The 18,290-nt window shown below is 36.9% G+C and overlaps 1 pseudogene; it reads left to right on the top strand.

Annotated features, from left to right (window-relative positions):
- Positions 1-8,678: 8,678 nt before the first annotated feature.
- Positions 8,679-14,289, top strand: LOC119979823 (annotated as a pseudogene).
- The last annotated feature ends 4,001 nt before the right edge of the window (positions 14,290-18,290 follow it).

The following is an 18,290-nucleotide window of genomic DNA, read 5'->3' as shown; positions in this document are numbered from 1 at the left end:
ACTATCTCGTACGACGAAAATCACCGTCTCTCTCTTCTATTTCTCTCGATCCTTCTCCGGCGTCGTCGATCTTCTCCGGCCATCATCTACCTTCGTCGGGTATGTATCCTTGCTCTCCATACCGAGGTTGTTAAAAAGAGTTCCATTTTGGTCTGATTTCGTTGGCACTGGAAACGACAAGTATAGCACTGTCCACGTGCACGTAATGACGATTCTCAGTCTCAAACTTAACGGTGGTAGTGTTGCCGTCTCCGGCTCCGGAAATGGGTACTGATCTTGAAGGAGCTTCGATGTCTTATAAGTCTTTTGGGTCTGATTTTTGGATTCCACGAAATCCTCGGCAAAGGAGATTCGAAGACAATATATGCATTTTTGTGATTTTTCTCTACTCTTTTGATTGTTTTGCTGAATTTGGTCATTGACCCACACCCGATTTTGACCAGATTTGAACTTTTTGTGGTCTGTCTATGACCTCTTGCAAATGGATTGCTGATTTATTTGTATTATTGGTGTTGGATTTGAAGCAGTTACAGAGCCTTGGATGAGTATGAATGGATTGAAGTTGCTTTGAACCAAGTCAAATTTTATGATTTCATCCACCCATAGCGAAGGATACAAGAGACCATGTTCATCGGAGTGTTTGACACTGGTATCTTGGCCTGAAAGGAGTTCCTCAGATGTCAATTTGGGCCGGTTCCGACCAAGTCATGGTGCATTGACTGTGGGATGAGATGAGAGAGAATATTTTTTCAATAATTTTTTGTATTAATAAAATAATAAAGGAGATAAAGAAATATTATTTTAATGTAATAGAGAATATGATAGATAATCTGATGCAGTATTGGTTGGATAGGGAATCTGTAAAATAAGGGAAAGTGACATTTTATCTGTATTTTAGGGAATCTGTTAAAGGAAACTGATGCAGGTGCTCTTAGTCATTTAGCCGATAAAGGCTTTGATATTCTTTTCAAAAATGATAAATGTTATGTGTTTGATGTTTATGGTAATGTTGTGAAATTAGGAAGTAGAAGTGGTGATATGTATGTAATGCATTTTGATGCTATGAAAAATTCTAAAATATCTTGCTTGCTTGCTAAGAATGATGATGCTTTGCATTGGCATGGAAGATTAGGTCATATCGGAATGTCTACATTGAAAAAGTTGTGTGCCAATGAACTTATTAGAGGATTGCCTAAGTTAAATTTCAATGTTGAGCATGCTTGTGATGTTTGTGTTAGGGGTAAACAAACTAAAGAGTCTTTTAAGCCTAAACTTGATATTAGTACTTCTAGGCCTCTAGAATTGTTACATATGGATTTATTTGGTCCTAGTAGAGTTAGGAGTCTAGGTGGAAAATACTATGCATTTGTTATTGTGGATGATTATACTAGATTTACATGGTGTTTGTTTCTTGTGCATAAAAGTGATGCATTGCATGCTTTTGAAAACTTACTTAGAAGATTGCAAAATGAGCATAACTTAAAAGTTTCAAAAATTAGAAGTGACCATGGAGGTGAATTTGAAAATGCTAATTTTGATTCTTTGTGTGCTTCTTTTGGTATTAAACACGAGTTTAGTGCTCCTAGGACACCTCAACAAAATGGGGTTGTAGAAAGGAAGAATAGAACTTTACAAGAACTAGGAAGAACCATGCTTTTAGAATATAATCTTCCTAAATATTTTTGGGCCGAAGCTACTAGTAATGCATGTTATGTGAGTAATAGACTTAGCATTAGAAAAGGATTAAAGAAAACTCCTTATGAACTCTTGTATGGCAAGAAACCTAAAGTAGATTACTTTAAGGTTTTTGGTGCTAAATGTTTTATTTTAAATACCAAAGACAATTTGGATAAATTTGATGCAAAGAGTGACATTGGAATATTTTTAGGATATTCATCATCATCTAAAGCATATAGAGTATTTAACTCTAGAACTAAAATTGTGGAAGAAAGTGTAAATGTTAAATTCGATGATATGACCACACTTGCTCCAAATGTGCGTGTAGAAAATGATTTTTCAGATTTGGAACATCCTTTGAAGCACAAAAATGAAGGTACACATGGAGTACAATTGCTAGAAGAAAATGAAGATGATGTCCCTTTGGTGGAGAACTTAAGGGAGATAAATATCTCAAATGAAGAAACACCACCAAATGAAGAAAGTGAAGGTGAACCCGAGGGAAATGAAGAACCAAAAGAAGCTGAAAATGCTATGGAACAACCGGGTGTTCACAAATACAAGGTGATGAAGTCTCATCCAAAAGAACTAATTATTGGAGACTTGCATCAAGGAAGGCAACTAAGAGCCAAAAGGGACTCTACGGTCAATTCTAATCCTTTAAACTCTTTTGCCATGCTTTCTTTAGTAGAGCCTAAAAATGTACGTGATGCTTTGCATGATGATGATTGGGTGTATGCCATGCAAGAGGAGTTAGAACAATTTGAGAGAAGTAAGGTTTGGACTCTTTGTCCTAAACCTAAAGACCACACCATTATAGGAACAAAATGGGTCTATAGGAATAAGATGGATGAAAATGGTAATGTAACTAGGAACAAAGCTAGATTAGTGGCCCAAGGATATTGCCAAGAAGAGGGCATTGACTTTGATGAAACCTTTGCACCGGTTGCAAGGTTAGAGGCTATTAGATTATTGCTTGCATTTGCATGTTACAAAAATATCAAACTTTTTCAAATGGATGTGAAAAGTGCATTTTTAAATGGTGTGATAAATGAGGAAGTTTATGTTAAACAACCTCCCGGATTTGAAAGTAAGAAATTTCCAAACCATGTTTACAAACTAGACAAGGCTTTATATGGTTTAAAACAAGCTCCTAGAGCTTGGTATGAAAGATTGTCTAAGTTCTTGCTTGAAAATGGTTTTCAATGTGGTAGTATTGATGATACTTTGTTTATTAAATACAAAGGTCTTGATATGCTAATTGTGCAAATATATGTTGATGATATTGTGTTTGGTGCTACATTAGAATCTATGTGTGAAGATTTTGCATTATGCATGAAGAATGAATTTGAAATGAGTATGATGGGTGAATTGACTTACTTTCTAGGTTTACAAATTAAACAAACCCCACTTGGTACTCACATTAGTCAAACTAAGTATACAAATGAGATATTAAAAAGGTTTGGCATGGATATTTCTAAAGGTTCATCCACACCTATGGGAGTGGGAACCAAATTAGAACCCGACCTAGATGGTAATGATGTTGATCAAAAGAGATATAGGTCAATGATTGGTAGTTTACTTTACTTGACCGCATCTAGGCCCGATATTATGTTTAGTGTTTGCATGTGTGCAAGATTTCAATCTAATCCTAAGCAAACACATCTCATGGCCATAAAGAAGATTCTTAGGTACTTAAAGGACACACCTTCCCTAGGGTTGTGGTATGATAAGAAATCTTCATTTGACTTGCATTCATTTGTAGATGCCGACTTTGCGGGTTGCAAAATAAATAGGAAAAGTACTAGTGGTACTTGTCAATACCTAGGAAATATGCTCATATCTTGGTTCTCCAAGAAGCAAACATGTGTTGCTTTGAGCACTACCGAAGCCGAATATATGGCTATTGGTAGTTGTACTTGCCAATTGTTTTGGATTAAACAACAAATGCTTGATTTTAATATGGAATTTTCAAACATTCCAATTCTTTGTGATAACATAAGTGCCATACATTTGTCTAAGAATCCTAGATATCATGGTAAAGCTAAGCATATAGACATTAGACATCATTTCATTAGAGATCATGTTGCTAAAAAGAACATTGTGCTTGAACATGTAGAAGGGGAACATAATATTGCCGATTTGTTCACTAAGCCTTTAGCTAAGGATAGGTTCATAAAACTAAGAAATGCATTGGGTTTGTGTGAAGCACCTTGAGTGCATATTACTTGAATACATATCCTTGTTTGATTGATATCCCAAGATTGAACTTGAATGCTTATTATATTTTCTTGGTGATATGTGCTTATAAGCTAAATGTATAAATTGGTATGCATGATTGAAGGGGGAGTAACCTAGTGTCATTAGGAGGCCATGGGTCACTTAGTGTGATAGGCTCCAAATTAGGTCACTTAGGTTCTATTAGTTCAATTGGTGTGTAGCCATGATTATTTGTTGATGAAAACTAGTTTTGATATTATTTGAAGAATGTTTATGGTCTTAAATCACTTTTGTGATAAAATCTCAAAAATGCTTATAAATCTTTTACAAAACTTGCATCAACCCCTTATTTCTCCACTTTTTGAATTATTACAAAAAGGGGGAGAGACATGATGATAAATTGCATTAAAATCATTTGCCAAAATGCATATATAGGCATAACTTAAGGGGGAGTGTATATGCCATGATTGGGAGAGAATAGATGTTAAAGTAAGGGGGAGCTAAGCTTACTTAACTAAAGTTGTATATGAGTTTCAAAATTGATTTAAATTGATATCATTAAACTTTTTAATGCACTTTGAATTGATGTAGGAGAAGGGTCTCCTACATCTCCAACTCATGTGTCATTAGACTTCCTATTAATTCCTCTATCTTAAGCTTCCTAAGGTCTTTAGCCTCTTTAATGGCTACTACCTTATCTTTCCAAATCCTAGGTAAACTCCTAAGGATCTTTTGGACCTTATCAACTTCCTCATATGGTTTGTTCAAAGCTTCTAATTCATTACATATGCAAGTAAGTCTAGAAAACATCTCCCTAATGCTCTCACCCTTCTTCATTCTAAAGGTCTCAAACTCGGTGACTAGCATGTTTATCTTAGAGTCCTTCACTTGACTTGTTCCTTCATGCTTCAACTCTAACATATCCCAAATCTCCTTTGCACTGTTACATTGAGCTATGTAATCAAATTCACTCCTAATAAGTGCAATGTGCAAAGTGTTGATTGCCTTATTATTTAGGCTAAGTAATCTCTTATCTTCCTTAGTAAACTCACTCTTTTCCTTATCTACCATCTCATCACCCAAAAGTTTCCTAGGAACATAAGGACCATTCTCTACAACTTCCCACAAATCATAATCAATGGAATTTATAAAAATTTTCATCCTATTTTTCCAAAAACCGTATTGCAAGCCATTGAAAAATGGTGGTCTATTCATGGATAGGCCTTCGGCCTCACCATAAGAATTTATATTTGCCATAAATATGCCAAATAGGATATAACTCCTAGTTTTAGCTAACCTGCTCCGATACCAATTGACGGATCGAGTTTAACACAAGAGGGGGGGTGAATTGTGTCCCCAAATTCCAATTGGAATCCCTTTTTCAATTTAAACAAATTAATGACAATTAACAAAGAAACCTCCACTAATGCAATTATCAACCTCAAGCAAATTATCAACACACAAGGGCAGAAAATCAGTTTTAATGCATGGTCTTGCAATGACCAAAATAGTTTAGGAAACAATTAAACACTTAGTCAATCAACATGCAAAGAATGCAATGAACAAAAATTGACACAACGATTTATAGTAGTTCGGAGACCCTTCTCCTACGTCTACTACCTAGGTTCACCAACCTAGGATTTTCAACCTCCACTAAGGATGTGGTTTTCTCAAGAGCTCCACAAAACTCACAAGGGTTTTTAGGTCACCCTTGAAACTGAAGATTTCAAGACAATCTTCAAACTTTACAACCAAGGGTTTCTAAGAACTCCCTCAAACTTCAATGTTTGTAATATGCCCTAACAAAGGGACTTTCTCAATGGGTTTTTTAGCCAAGGTTCTCACAACTAGCACTAAGCTATTTAAGTGAAGAACTTTCAATAACAACAATCACACACTCACGGGTAGGATTTTCAAGTAGGTAAGGTGAGGTGATTTTGGGAGAAATAACACCTTGAGCTTAAGTGAAAGCACCCTCTCTTTGCAGCAGCAAAATGGTGAGAAGGCCTTGAGTAGTGGCTCAAGAAGAAGCTGGGATTTTAGTAGACAATGGATGCTTGAATGCTTGAAAGCTTTGAACAAAGTTCTCTCTTGATTGTAAATGCTTCTCCAAGTTGTATGAAAGGGAAGATCCTCTTTTAAAGGCAATTCTCTCCTATGCTTGCAGCCATTGGATCAAACTTCAAGAGTTGATCTCTACCATCCATTGCAGCTCCTAATCTTGGTCATTGATGATTTGAGCAAACAAATCTCCACCATAGAGCATATAGACGTTGCACATGCTCCTTTTTTTAAGTCAAAAATTACAAGCAAGAAAGTTGTCTTATGCACAACCATTTGATCAATGTATGTCTTCAAATCTTGACCATTCAAACTCTCTTTAATTCTCAACCATGGATGTAGATTGTACTATGTCATCTTGTCCCTTCATTTTGAATCAAAGACTTCAAAAGTGATCCCTTAGTCAAGGATCTTGTTTGATTGCACCAACATAACTTTCTTGGTAGCACATGTCTTGAGTGAAAATGTCAAGGATCTTGTTTGATTGCACCAACATAACTTTCTTGGTAGCACATGTCTTGAGTGAAAATGTCAAGGATCTTGTTTGATTGCACCAACCTAACTTTCTTGGTAGCACATGTCTTGAGTGAAAATGTCAAACAAGAATATATCACTAATGATAGAGAGGACAAGGTTTGTCTCATATGATTGAAAAGAGTTGTATCTCCATGAAGACCACAACCAATAGCCTCAATGTTTGATTCATTCAACTTGATTAAGTGCCTTAGTGGAAAGTTGGCAAATATAGGATTTTTCATAGTTTCCTAGAGCTCCAAGCTCATTCTTAGAAACTGGACTTCGACCACTCTTGAACATACTGAATTCTGAGCCATATGAGACCACAATGATGATTAACCTACAAGGAAATAGGAGGTAGAACTCCCCAATTGCATGTAAGCTCAAAGAGCTTCATATAGAGCGCATAGGTTAATTATATTAGAAAAACAACCCAGAAAATTCATATTACTGCATGATAAATCATTTTATATGTATTAGAATGTCCATGTAAAATTTCATAACAATCGGAAATCGTTTGGTCACTCAACCAAGCAATTTGATCACTAATAGTGAAACCGATAAATTTTAAGTGTAAATTCAAAGTCATTTTGCAAACTCAGTGTAAATGGCCTTTTCTCTTGAACTTTACTAAATCAAATATGTTCATAGTGATGAAACTAAGATGCACACGAAATTTCATTTAAATCGGAGTTCATTTGGTTCACCACGTTCACAAAGAACACATATGCACAAAATTAGGTAAAACCTAGTTTTGGCGGAATTTAAGCATATGACCAAATATATATGTGATGCACTTAATTTCTCATGATTATAGTCCTAGAACATATATTAAGCCTTCATGTGCATGTGGTTCAAGTTTCAAGTCATTTTGACCTAAGTTGGTTAAGATATGATAATTGGAAAATTAATGCTCTAACTTAGTTCATGTATGTTTGTTTTCAAAACTTAATTTCCAGCACTATCTCAAAAATATATAGTCATTTAAATTCAATTCATATAAATCAAATATTGCTTTAATGTTTCATTATCATTTATAAATGATTTAATATCATCAAAATTAGACATATAGGACCATAGGTCCAACAATCTCCCCCTTTTTGATGATTACAAAACATGCATGATATAAATGTATATTTGATTGTAATTGAATTTAATATCAATTCAAAGTGCATTAAAAAGTTTAATGATATCTGTTTTGTGCAATTCTTGATTATTTGATATTTGGTCATTCACTATATTGTATCACATCTTGCATTGGATTGAATATTGATTAGGAAAATCATTAGAGTCCAAATTTGTGTGCTACTTGTTAATTGCCATTAATTTGTTTAAATTGAAAAAGGGATTCCAATTGGAATTTGGGGACACAATTCACCCACCCCCTCTTGTGTTAAACTCGATCCGTCACACAAGAGTAAGTTGTTTCTGTATATTAACTTTTTGATAACTAATAGTTTTTATTAATACCTTAGACCTAAGTAGTGAAACTATGAAAACATGGTTAATTTTGCTATAATAATATTTATTTAATAAGTTATGTTCCATCATCATCATTATTAGCGTGAGAGGGGACTTGAATCTGGGTCCTTGTCCTGATTCAAGTCCTTAAATACGATTAAATACTATAATTAATCGTATGCATGCTTGTGTATATATATACCTAGTGCCCGGCAAGCATATTCACTTAATTTAGTCTAATCTTTGGTTCATTTGGATATTTGCCTTGACCGATCCGAACAAAATTCACCTCTCTTAATCTAGAAGGTATAGAAGACAAAATCTTAAAGAGGACGGTAGGTATAATATTCTCCATAATAATTTCCCCGCTCTTGTTTGTTTGTTTCATATGTTTTCGTTTGCTTCTAACCGTAGCTACCAAACATGATTTTCATTGTTCTTTTAAAGCAACTCAAACAAAGTATATACATATATGTTCTCTTTACCCAACACATATATACATACTATCTATATATCCTCTTGTACTCTTATGGAAGCATAAAAAGATACCCTTCTCGATCTTATTAATTTATTATCTTCATATATAAGTCGATATCCAATCATTTCTCACTTTTATTATTTGTTTCTATTCCCATGAAGCAACACAATGGAGTTTCTATGAGTTATATTCCTCTTCCATCCCATAAAATGCCTCAATAGCTTGTCTTGTCTCTCCATATCTTCTTACTCCAACAAAAACAGAAATGAATCTCAAATATGAGGATGAGGATGATAAAGAGGAGGAAGAGCTTCCGAATCTCAGCCTTGCTATTGTTACTGCGAATTCCGGAGGTGGTGCCGCCAAGAAGAGGATGATAAGGACAAGAAAGAGAAGGATGGTTTCATAATCTTTGAATACATTAATTATATGGTTGTGAAGGCAAGATATTTGGTCTCCTCCAAATGAGAGAGCAAATGATCAAGAAATTAGACCAAAGAAGAAACAAGGTAGTACTAGTTGTTGATCATCATCACCTTCATGAAAATGAGGAAAAAGGCCTTCATTTGATCCATTTCTTCTAATAACTGCCACGATTGTTCATGAGAACAACGTCATCACTGCCTTGGAGAACCTCAATGAGCTCTACCAGACCGTGTCGTTAACCAGTGAATCAGTCCAAAGAGTCGTCGCTTATTTCGTGGATGGATTGATGGCGAGGCTACTAACAAGAAAATCTCCATTTTATGACATGATCATGAAACAACCTACAAATGATGAGGAGTTCTTGGTGTTCATTTATCTCTATAGGGTCTCTCCTTACCACCAATTCGCTTATATCACCGCGAATCAAGTTATATTCGAAGCATTCGAGCACGAGCAAGAGAAGAACAATCGTGCTCTTCATGTAATTGTTTTCGATTCTACTATGGTTTTCAATGGCCTTCTGATATGGATTTAATTGCAAGCGCACAAATCGCACAAGTAATAAAGAGATGAGTAAATTATCGTTTCCACTAGGGATGTGTTGACAAAAGAAATCAATGTCAAACAAGCTACAATTATGTAAATTGGAGAAAAGGATTAGCGATTGGTTTTTGATTTTTTACTAAACTAATTAAAAAGAACAAAAACAAATCAAACACAAATATGAAATCAATGATGGAAAGCATTAGGGTACTTAACTTCACCTCACCTATCCAATTCAATTCCCTTGATTCCTTAATCCCTAATTCATCTCTCAATAATGACAATCGATTTCCCAACCTATTCAATGTTCTATTCCTAGATACATCAAACGTATTTTCAATATAAATCCCTGTTATTCCTAACAATCGGATTAATATATCAAAAACCCATTACGAACTATGGAAATCATTTAGCGATTGCATAAGTCACAAACCTATATTCCTATGGTTCATGCACCCTATGTCATCTATGGCTTGAGGCAAACCCTAGATATCTCCTTCCGGTCTCAATCTAGGCAGCAAATCAATTGAATGATGGCCAAACACTCAAAAGCATTAATCACACCCATAGACAATCAAGAGAGAGAGAAATCAAGAAATAAGGAAATCAAGTTTATTGAATCTTCAAGGTTTGGTTACATTAAGACCCTAGTAGGAAATCTAGCCACTCATGGAAGCAAAATACATCATTAAACAAAGGAAATCAACCATAGAAACTAGGATAGAAAAGGAGAGAGGAAACCCCCTTGTAGATCCTCTTCTTCTCCAAGCTCCAAGGTAGCCTCCAAGCTCTCCAATGGAAGTAGCACGAAATCCAGCTCCCCAGCCTCCAAGCTCTCTTCCAAAACCCTATCTTATGTCCTTTTATACTTCTCCAAACTCTTATGTCGTTTCCAAAACAAGTTGGGGTCGTTTTGGCTTAGAAACACGTGAATTCGGGTCTTTTCCGCGAAACTGCGCAGTGCTGTGAATAGTACTCCGATCGATCGGGAATAGTCCGATCGATCGGAAATACAATCTGTCTCGATGATATTTTTAGGTGTTTTGGCAGGTCCGATCGATCGGGAATATGGCCGATCGATCGGAAATCAGTACTGGGCTCCAAATCTTCATTTTGCACTCTTTTCCTCCATTTCTTGCCTTGACACCTACAATATGCAAATATAGCTTTCTTAGGCAATATTAACTCTTAATCAACTCAAAATGCAATGAACTTATGTGTAAAGGATGCACAAATGTATGTATATATTTGACACATCACCTTCTCTCATTCAATCTCTCTTCGAGAAAGCGGAAAATGGTAACATAAGTTATCTCCGAATAACCGGATTTGGAAGAAGCATCAAAGAATTATAAGAAACTGAAAACAAGCTAGTAAGTTTCGCGAAAGGGTTTCGCAATCTAGCCTTTGAAGTTCAAGGATTGATGAGAGGGTCTAGACTCATTAACTTGAGGAAAAAGAAGAACGAAACTGTGGCGATGAATTTAGTGTTCCATTTGAACACATTAGATGATTATTTGAAGATTTAAAGCACATTGAAATCAGTACATTCACTAAGCCCTTCCATTGTAGTCTTGCTGGAACAAGATGGCAATCGAAGCCCTCGAAACTTCTTGTCAAGATTCATTGAGTCTTTGCATGATTTCATGGCCATGTTCGACACCTTAGACGATTGGCTCCCCGTTGAGAGCATGGAGAGGTTGAGCATAGAGAGGAACCATCTAGGAAAGGAAATAAAAACCATGCTCAACTATGACAAGAACAAGGGCGTCTCGAGCTGTCCGAGGTATGAGAAGATGGAGAATCATGGATTTTTAGGAGTTAAGTTGAGTACAAGGTGCATAATGCAAGCGAAATTATTGTTGAAAGTAAGGTCACATTATCGGCCGGTACAATTCGATCATGGAGATATTAATAATGGTGGGTTTAGAGTTTGTGAAAGAGAAGATGGAAGAGCTAGCTTTCTCTCTTGGATGGCAAGATAGATGTTTGCTTATAGCTTCTGTTGTCTATGATATATGTATGTTACTATTGATTTTGATACTTTACTTCCTAACACATTAATTCATCATTTTTGTAGCCCTAACTTCATATGATTAATTATAATAGACTTTATTTTAACATTAATTTCTTCTTGATTTTTAATATAATCTGTATTGATTGCCTGATCTTAATTTACCTTTGTTTTGTGTATATATATTAATTAACTAGTTTAGTTCTTCTTTCTTCATTTTTTTTCTTTTCGTGTTTGATATTTTATGTGCTTTTAAAGACTAAATATAATGTTCATCATCATCTTAAGAAGTAAATTCTATAATACTAATGGATTAAATGGAAAAAAAATTCCCAAATCTCATAGGAATCAACGGAACAAGAATGCAATTTTCTTGGGCCCTAATCCAATATGGGCCCTTGAGTTTGAATCCCTCTACCAAGTATAAAAAGTTTCTCTCCACACTTTTGATAACCTGCAACAAGAATAAGTCAAAAGGTCCGACAACCATAGTGGTGGCCGAGGACACTCTGACGCTTAAGTTAGACTCTAATTGTAAGAGTGATAATTTTGGTAATCAAAAAGAATCCCTATACCTTGTGTTACCTCTTTCTATTTATGGTCTACTCATTCTCCTTAAATCAAGGGATTAATTATTTCCTCAATAACTAATTATAATTTGTCTCTTGAAATTGGGTTGAGGTTGGATTGGCCAAGGAGGCCGATCCCTTGCATTGGCCGTGGGATCATGTCCGATCCCTTGCATTGGTTGTGGGACCGTGGCCGATCCCTTGTACTAAACGCCGGATTATGCAATTGATCTCAGTTTTACTCCATCTTTGCATGACACGTGTCCAAACTCCATTGGTCGCTAAGTTAACTTTGCATCATTGGATTTTATTCCTGTACAATTGCACCCAAGTTTGGTATGTAGTTGTCTGGGTCAAGCCTTAATTCTGCTCGTCTAGCTAGTCCTTTTTTGCATACCAGGCCGATCTTGTTGTTTCGATGGGCCTATCCAACTACATGCCCCCCTCTTGTATTTGAAAATAAACTCAAGTGTTGCTGGGAAGTCCCATGGACTTTTTTGACTTGGATCGTACGGCCAACCAAACCTTTCATGGAGGAACCCCTAAGGCTTTCAAAAAATAAACCCAAATATTCTTGGGAAGTCCCTAGGACTTTTTTGGGTTCGGGCCGTTTGGTCAGCCAAACCTCTCGTGGAGAAATCTCAAAGGTTTTTTAAAGATAAACCCAAGTGTTCTTTGGAAGTCCTTAGAACTTATTTTGGCTTGGGTCATTCGGTCAGTCAAACCTCTTGTAGAAGAACGACTAAGGTTTTTGGAAGATAAACCCAAGTGTTCTTGGGAAGTTCCTAGTACTTTTTTGGCTTTTTTGGGCCATTCGGCCAGCCAAATCTTTCTTGGAGGATCCTCTAAGGTTTTTGGAAGATAAACCCAAGTATTCTTGGGAAGTTCCTAGGACTTTTTTAGCTTGGGTCATTCGGTCGACCAAACCTCTCATGGAGGAACCTCTAAGGCCTTTGAAACATAAACTCAACTGTTCTTGGGAAATCCCTAGGACTTTTTTGACTAAGACCATTTGGCCAGCCAAACCTATCGTGGAGGAACCTCTAAGGTTTTTGGAAGATAAGCTCAATTGTTCTTAGGAAGTCCTTTGGACTTTTTTGGCGGATGATGGCCCAACCGATCTCTCCACCAAACCTCTCTTAGAGGAACTCCTAGGTTTTTGAAGATAAACCCAAATATTCACTAGAAGTCCCTAGGACTTTTTAGGTGGATGATATCCTCGGCGATCCCTCCACTAAATATCCATTGGAGAAGCCCTTAAGATTTTTTTGCGAAATAAACTAAAGTCCCTAGGACCTTTTTGGTGGATGATGGCCTGGCCGATCCCTCCACCAAAACCTCCATTGGAGGAACCCCTAGGGTATTTTGGCGAAATAAACCCGAGTGTACTTGGGAAGTTTGTAGGGCTATTTTGGTGGATGATGGCTGGGTCAATGCCTCCACCAAACCTCTCTTGGTGGAACCTCTAAGATTTTTGACGATAAACCCAAATGTTCTTGGGAGGTATCTTGAACTTTTTTGGTGGAGATGGCTAGGCCAAATTTTCCACTGAACCTTTCGTGGAGGAACCTCTAAGGTTTCTGACGAATAAATCCAAGTGTTCTTGGGAAGTCGTTGAATGTTTCTGGCTTGGGCTGTACAACTAGCCAAACCTCTCGTGAAGGAACCTCTAAGATTTTTGGAAGATAAACTCAAGTGTTCCTTGGAAGTCCGTAGGACTTTTCTGGCTTAGGCCTTTTGGCCGGTCAAACCTCTCGGGGAGGAACCTCTAGGGTTTTTGGAAGATAGACTCAAGTGATCTTAAGAAGTCCCTTGGAATTTTTTGGTGGATGATGGCCCGCCCGATCTCTCTACCAAACCACTCTTGAAGGAACCCTTAGGTTTTTGATGATAAACCCAAGTATTCTTGGGAAGTCCCTAGAACTTTTTTGGTGGATGATGGTGTGACTGACTGATCCCTCCACCATACCTCCATTGAAGGAACACCTAGGTTTTTTGAGGAAATAAATCCAAGTGTGCTTGAGAAGTCCCTATGACTTTTTTGGTGGATGATGGCATGGCCAATCCCTCCACTAAACCTCTATTGGAGGAACCACTAGGCTTTTTGACGATAAACCCAAGTGTTATTGGGAAGTCCCTTGGACTTTTTTGGTGGAGTTGGGCCGATCTTTCCACTAAACCTCTCGTGAAGGAACCTTCAAGTTTTTTGACAAATAAACCTAAGTGTTATTGGGAAGTCCCTTGTACTTTTTTGGTATAGATGGCCTGATCGATCTTTCCACAAAACCTATCGTGGTGAAACCTCTAAGGTTGTGGATGAATAAACCCAAATGTTCTTGGGAAGTCCCTTGGACTTTTTTATGGAGATGGCCCAACCGATCTTTCCACCAAGCCTCTCATGGAGGAACCTCTACGGTTTTTGACAAATAAACCCAACTGTTCTCCTGGAAATCCCTTGGACTTTTTTATTGGAGATGGCTTTGCCGATCTTTCCACCAAACCTCTCTTGGAGGAACCTATAAGGTTTTTAACGAATAAACCCAAGTGTTTTTGGGAAGTCCCTTGGACTTTTTTGGTGGAGATGGTTTGGCCGAGCTTTCTATCAAACCAGTTGTGGAGGAACCTCTAAGGTTTTTGACTAATAAACTCAAGTGTTCTTGGGAAGTCCCTTGGACTTTTTTTGGTGGAGATGGCCCGGCCGATCTTTTCACCAAACTTCTTGATATGGATTTAATTACAAGCGCTCAAATCGTATAAGTAATAAAATAATGAGGAAATTATCGTTCTCACGAGGATGTATTGATAATCAAAATCGATGTCAAATAAACAACATCTATGTCAATTGCATGAAAAGAATGAGTGGTTGGTTTTGTTTTTAACTAAACTGGAACAAAGAACAAAAGAGCAATTAAGTAAACACAAATCTAATCAAAGATGGAGATGATGTCTAAAACAGGTTTACCTTATTAGATGAATTTGCCAAGTCAGACAGAGCTGGAATAACTGATTTCTCCTTTGTTGGTACGTGATCTCTTCCTTCCTTCCTACACAAGAAGCAAACGTAAGCTTTAGTAGGGCCCAGAGGGTGTACTCGGGGGGACCTCTCCGACGCTCAAGTCAGTACAATACTAAACTTGGGAGGATGGCTCGTTGCTTCGAGCGTTGCCTCTTGCTCAATAAGTATTTTAGAGTGCAGGAGTTAGAGAGCTTACTTAAGGGTAGAGGTTCCCCTTTTATATGAGTTTAAAGTGTTTGAGTTGTAGTAGGAGTCAGACTCTCTCTTATTGGTTTCCTGGAGAGCTTTTCGGAGGGTAAATTATTTACGTGCCCTCCCCCAAAGGGGAGTAGGACTCTGTTGAGAATTGGCGTCCCATAAGCACTTTTCATCAACTGAACTTTGTATATACCTGCTTATGTAGTGTGTCGCAACCAGGTCACGACGCGGACCGGTGATGAAAGGATGAAAAATGATTTAGAGTCGCCACCAATTGATTTAAGTGCAATTGGACACTAAAAAATGGTCTCCGAACCAGAAAATGGGTAAGGGGGTCTATTGAGTGTGGGGAAGGTGTTAGGCACCCCACAACTCCCTAAAAGGTTACCTAGATTGATCTATGTGCTTTTTCTTGAAAAGTTGTTTGTCCAATATAGATGATATTTTGATTTGAAAAGATAACATAATTAAAGCATAGGAAGGAGCTGAATGTCATCAAGTCCTCCTCCTAATTAACTTCAATTTAGTTACCATTATGTTTTCGAGTACAAATGATACCGTAATTTGAAGAGATAACATAATTAAAGCCTAGGCAGGAGCTGAACGTCATCAAGTCCTCCTCCTAATGAACTTTAATTTAGGTATCTAGTAAATTAATTTATCATTGTGTTTAGAAATACAAATGACACTTTAATTTGAAAAGATAACATAATTAAAGCCTAGGCAGGAGCTGAATGTCATCAAGTCCTCCTCCTAATGAACTTTAATTTAGGTATCTAGTAAATTAAATTACCATTTACATTTTGTTTAAATAAGGATAACACAATTAAAGTCTAGGCAGGAGCTGAATGTCATCAAGTCCTCCTCCTAATTGACTTTAATGTAGTATCCATTAATTTGCTTATGTGAAAAGTTGGTAAAAACGTGATTATTGAATTGATAGATTGGCAAAACTAAACCTCTAAACATGCATACTAATCATGTTAAAAATAAATGAAACTAAACTACACTACTCTATACTACTTTTCATTATTTTCACTACCCTATTACAAGGTTTACACTTTACAATTATGTATGATAAATAATAAAATGTACAAAAATCCAATATCACCCGCGAGGCCCATTGCTCCAATCCAGCCCAAATCCTCTAAGTATTCCTTTTGGCCCAAGTCCTCTAAGTTGCCCCTCGGCCCAAGTAATTCATTCGACCCAAGCCCAACAAGTAAACACAAAAGATGGGGGTCAAATGGGTATTCAAAACCAATATCAAATTCAAATTAAATTAAGCACAAATTCCCATATATTATAAATATATAAACTAACATGTATACATACACAAACACATATACATATACCTATAAACCTGTACATCTACATAAACATATATACACGTACATAATAAACCTGCATCTATAGACAAACTTATATATACACATACCAACAAATTCATACGTACACACAATATATATACATGTATATAAACACAATACAGATCCTAATATGAGACCTAACATTAAGCCATACATAAGAATGACCGGCCTTACTTCAAACAGATCTAAGCAGAGATGTCATTTAACAGGGAAACAAATACCTTAGGCTTTACTTTTAAGTCCAGTAAACCAAGAAGCCACAAAACCAAATAGGCCTTCATCGAGTCATACCTCCACAGATTTTATGGAATTCACATATATGCACAGATTTATGTTACATGTAAACGCTTTTTTCCAAATCAGATCTGAAACTCCCATTTTTAAATTACATTTTGGCCAATTAATCGGACATCCAGAACATAACTTCAGGCAGCCAAACCACATATTAGCATAATGAACAAACAGGCATAGCAAGGTCAGATATCAAAATCAATGGGCAAACAAACATGGACCACATTTCACTCACCCACAAATCACCTACGGCCAGCAAAACCTCAACGTGGGCAAACACATATTACAAACTCAAACAAGCCACATGCAACATATCGGTTACTCATCCTTAACACAAACCAATGATGTGAACCAGGTCTAAAATGGAGCCACATTCATGAAAACAGAGCATGATAGAAGCCTGTGCACACCATTACCATCTCAGAAACGGAATCCGGAAAATGCATCATAGTTTTAGAAATTGACTAGGAACATGCATAAATAGAACCAGAGGAATAGAATCAATAATGAGAGAGATATGTGCGGGCTAACCTTCTCAAAAAGATGAAACCACACCGCTTTTCTTCTCACGAACTCTCTTTTCTTCTCTGCCGGCTCCTCTCTTGTGTTCTCTTTCTTTTTTTCTTCTTTTTTGTTTTTCTCTCCCCCAAAGACCCCTTTCTTCCTCTCACGCCACCTTTCTTTCCCTCTCTTTTTTTTTTCTCTTTTTTCCTCTCCAATTGTGTTGTGCGGCTTTGCTCTCTCCTCCTTTTAACTTATCTTTATTTTAAAAAATCCCAAAATGCCCCCAAAAACCCTATTTTCCTCTCCTTCTCTAAAACCCTCAAGACTTACATTTTTGTCTTTTCCTTATTTTTGTGAAACCCTAATAAAGGAACCACCTTTCCCTCTTAAGGATTTTCTTTATTATTTATTTAATTTTCCTATTTTTTAGATATTTTCTAGGGTTTAGTTATATTGGGTTTGGGTTGGAATTCTTATGGGCCTATGGTCCAAGAAATAGGCTTTAGGATTTTTGCATGCTTGTGGGTCCAAGAAACAGGCTTTAAATTTTTTGTGAGCTTACGGGCTCCAGAACGGGCTTTTGAATTATTATTATTATTATTATTGTATTTTTTAATTTTTTAATTTTTTCTATTTTTTTGGGCCGGATGAAAACCGGGTACTACAGCTGCCCCCCTTTGTATGTCTTTTATGAAATAAAAGACAAACAAATGTGTAGTCAACCGAGTTTCGTACGGGAACTGAAATGCACGGGATCACCGTGGCCATTCCCGGCTTGGCCAACTGTTTGTGCAAGGAAATAAAGGGCACGGGATCACAAGGCCATTCCCGGCTTGGCCAATTGTTTGTGCAGAAAAATAAAGGGCACGGGATCACAAGGCCATTCCCGGCTTGGCCAAATGTTGGTGCAGAAAAATAAAGGGCACGGGATCACAAGGTCATTCCC

The sequence above is a fragment of the Tripterygium wilfordii genome, chromosome 15 (genome assembly GCF_013401445.1).
Source record: "Tripterygium wilfordii isolate XIE 37 chromosome 15, ASM1340144v1, whole genome shotgun sequence".
Lineage (NCBI taxonomy): Eukaryota > Viridiplantae > Streptophyta > Magnoliopsida > Celastrales > Celastraceae > Tripterygium > Tripterygium wilfordii.
Note: the sequence above shows the minus strand (reverse complement) of the source record. Positions and strands in the feature narration are given on the sequence as shown.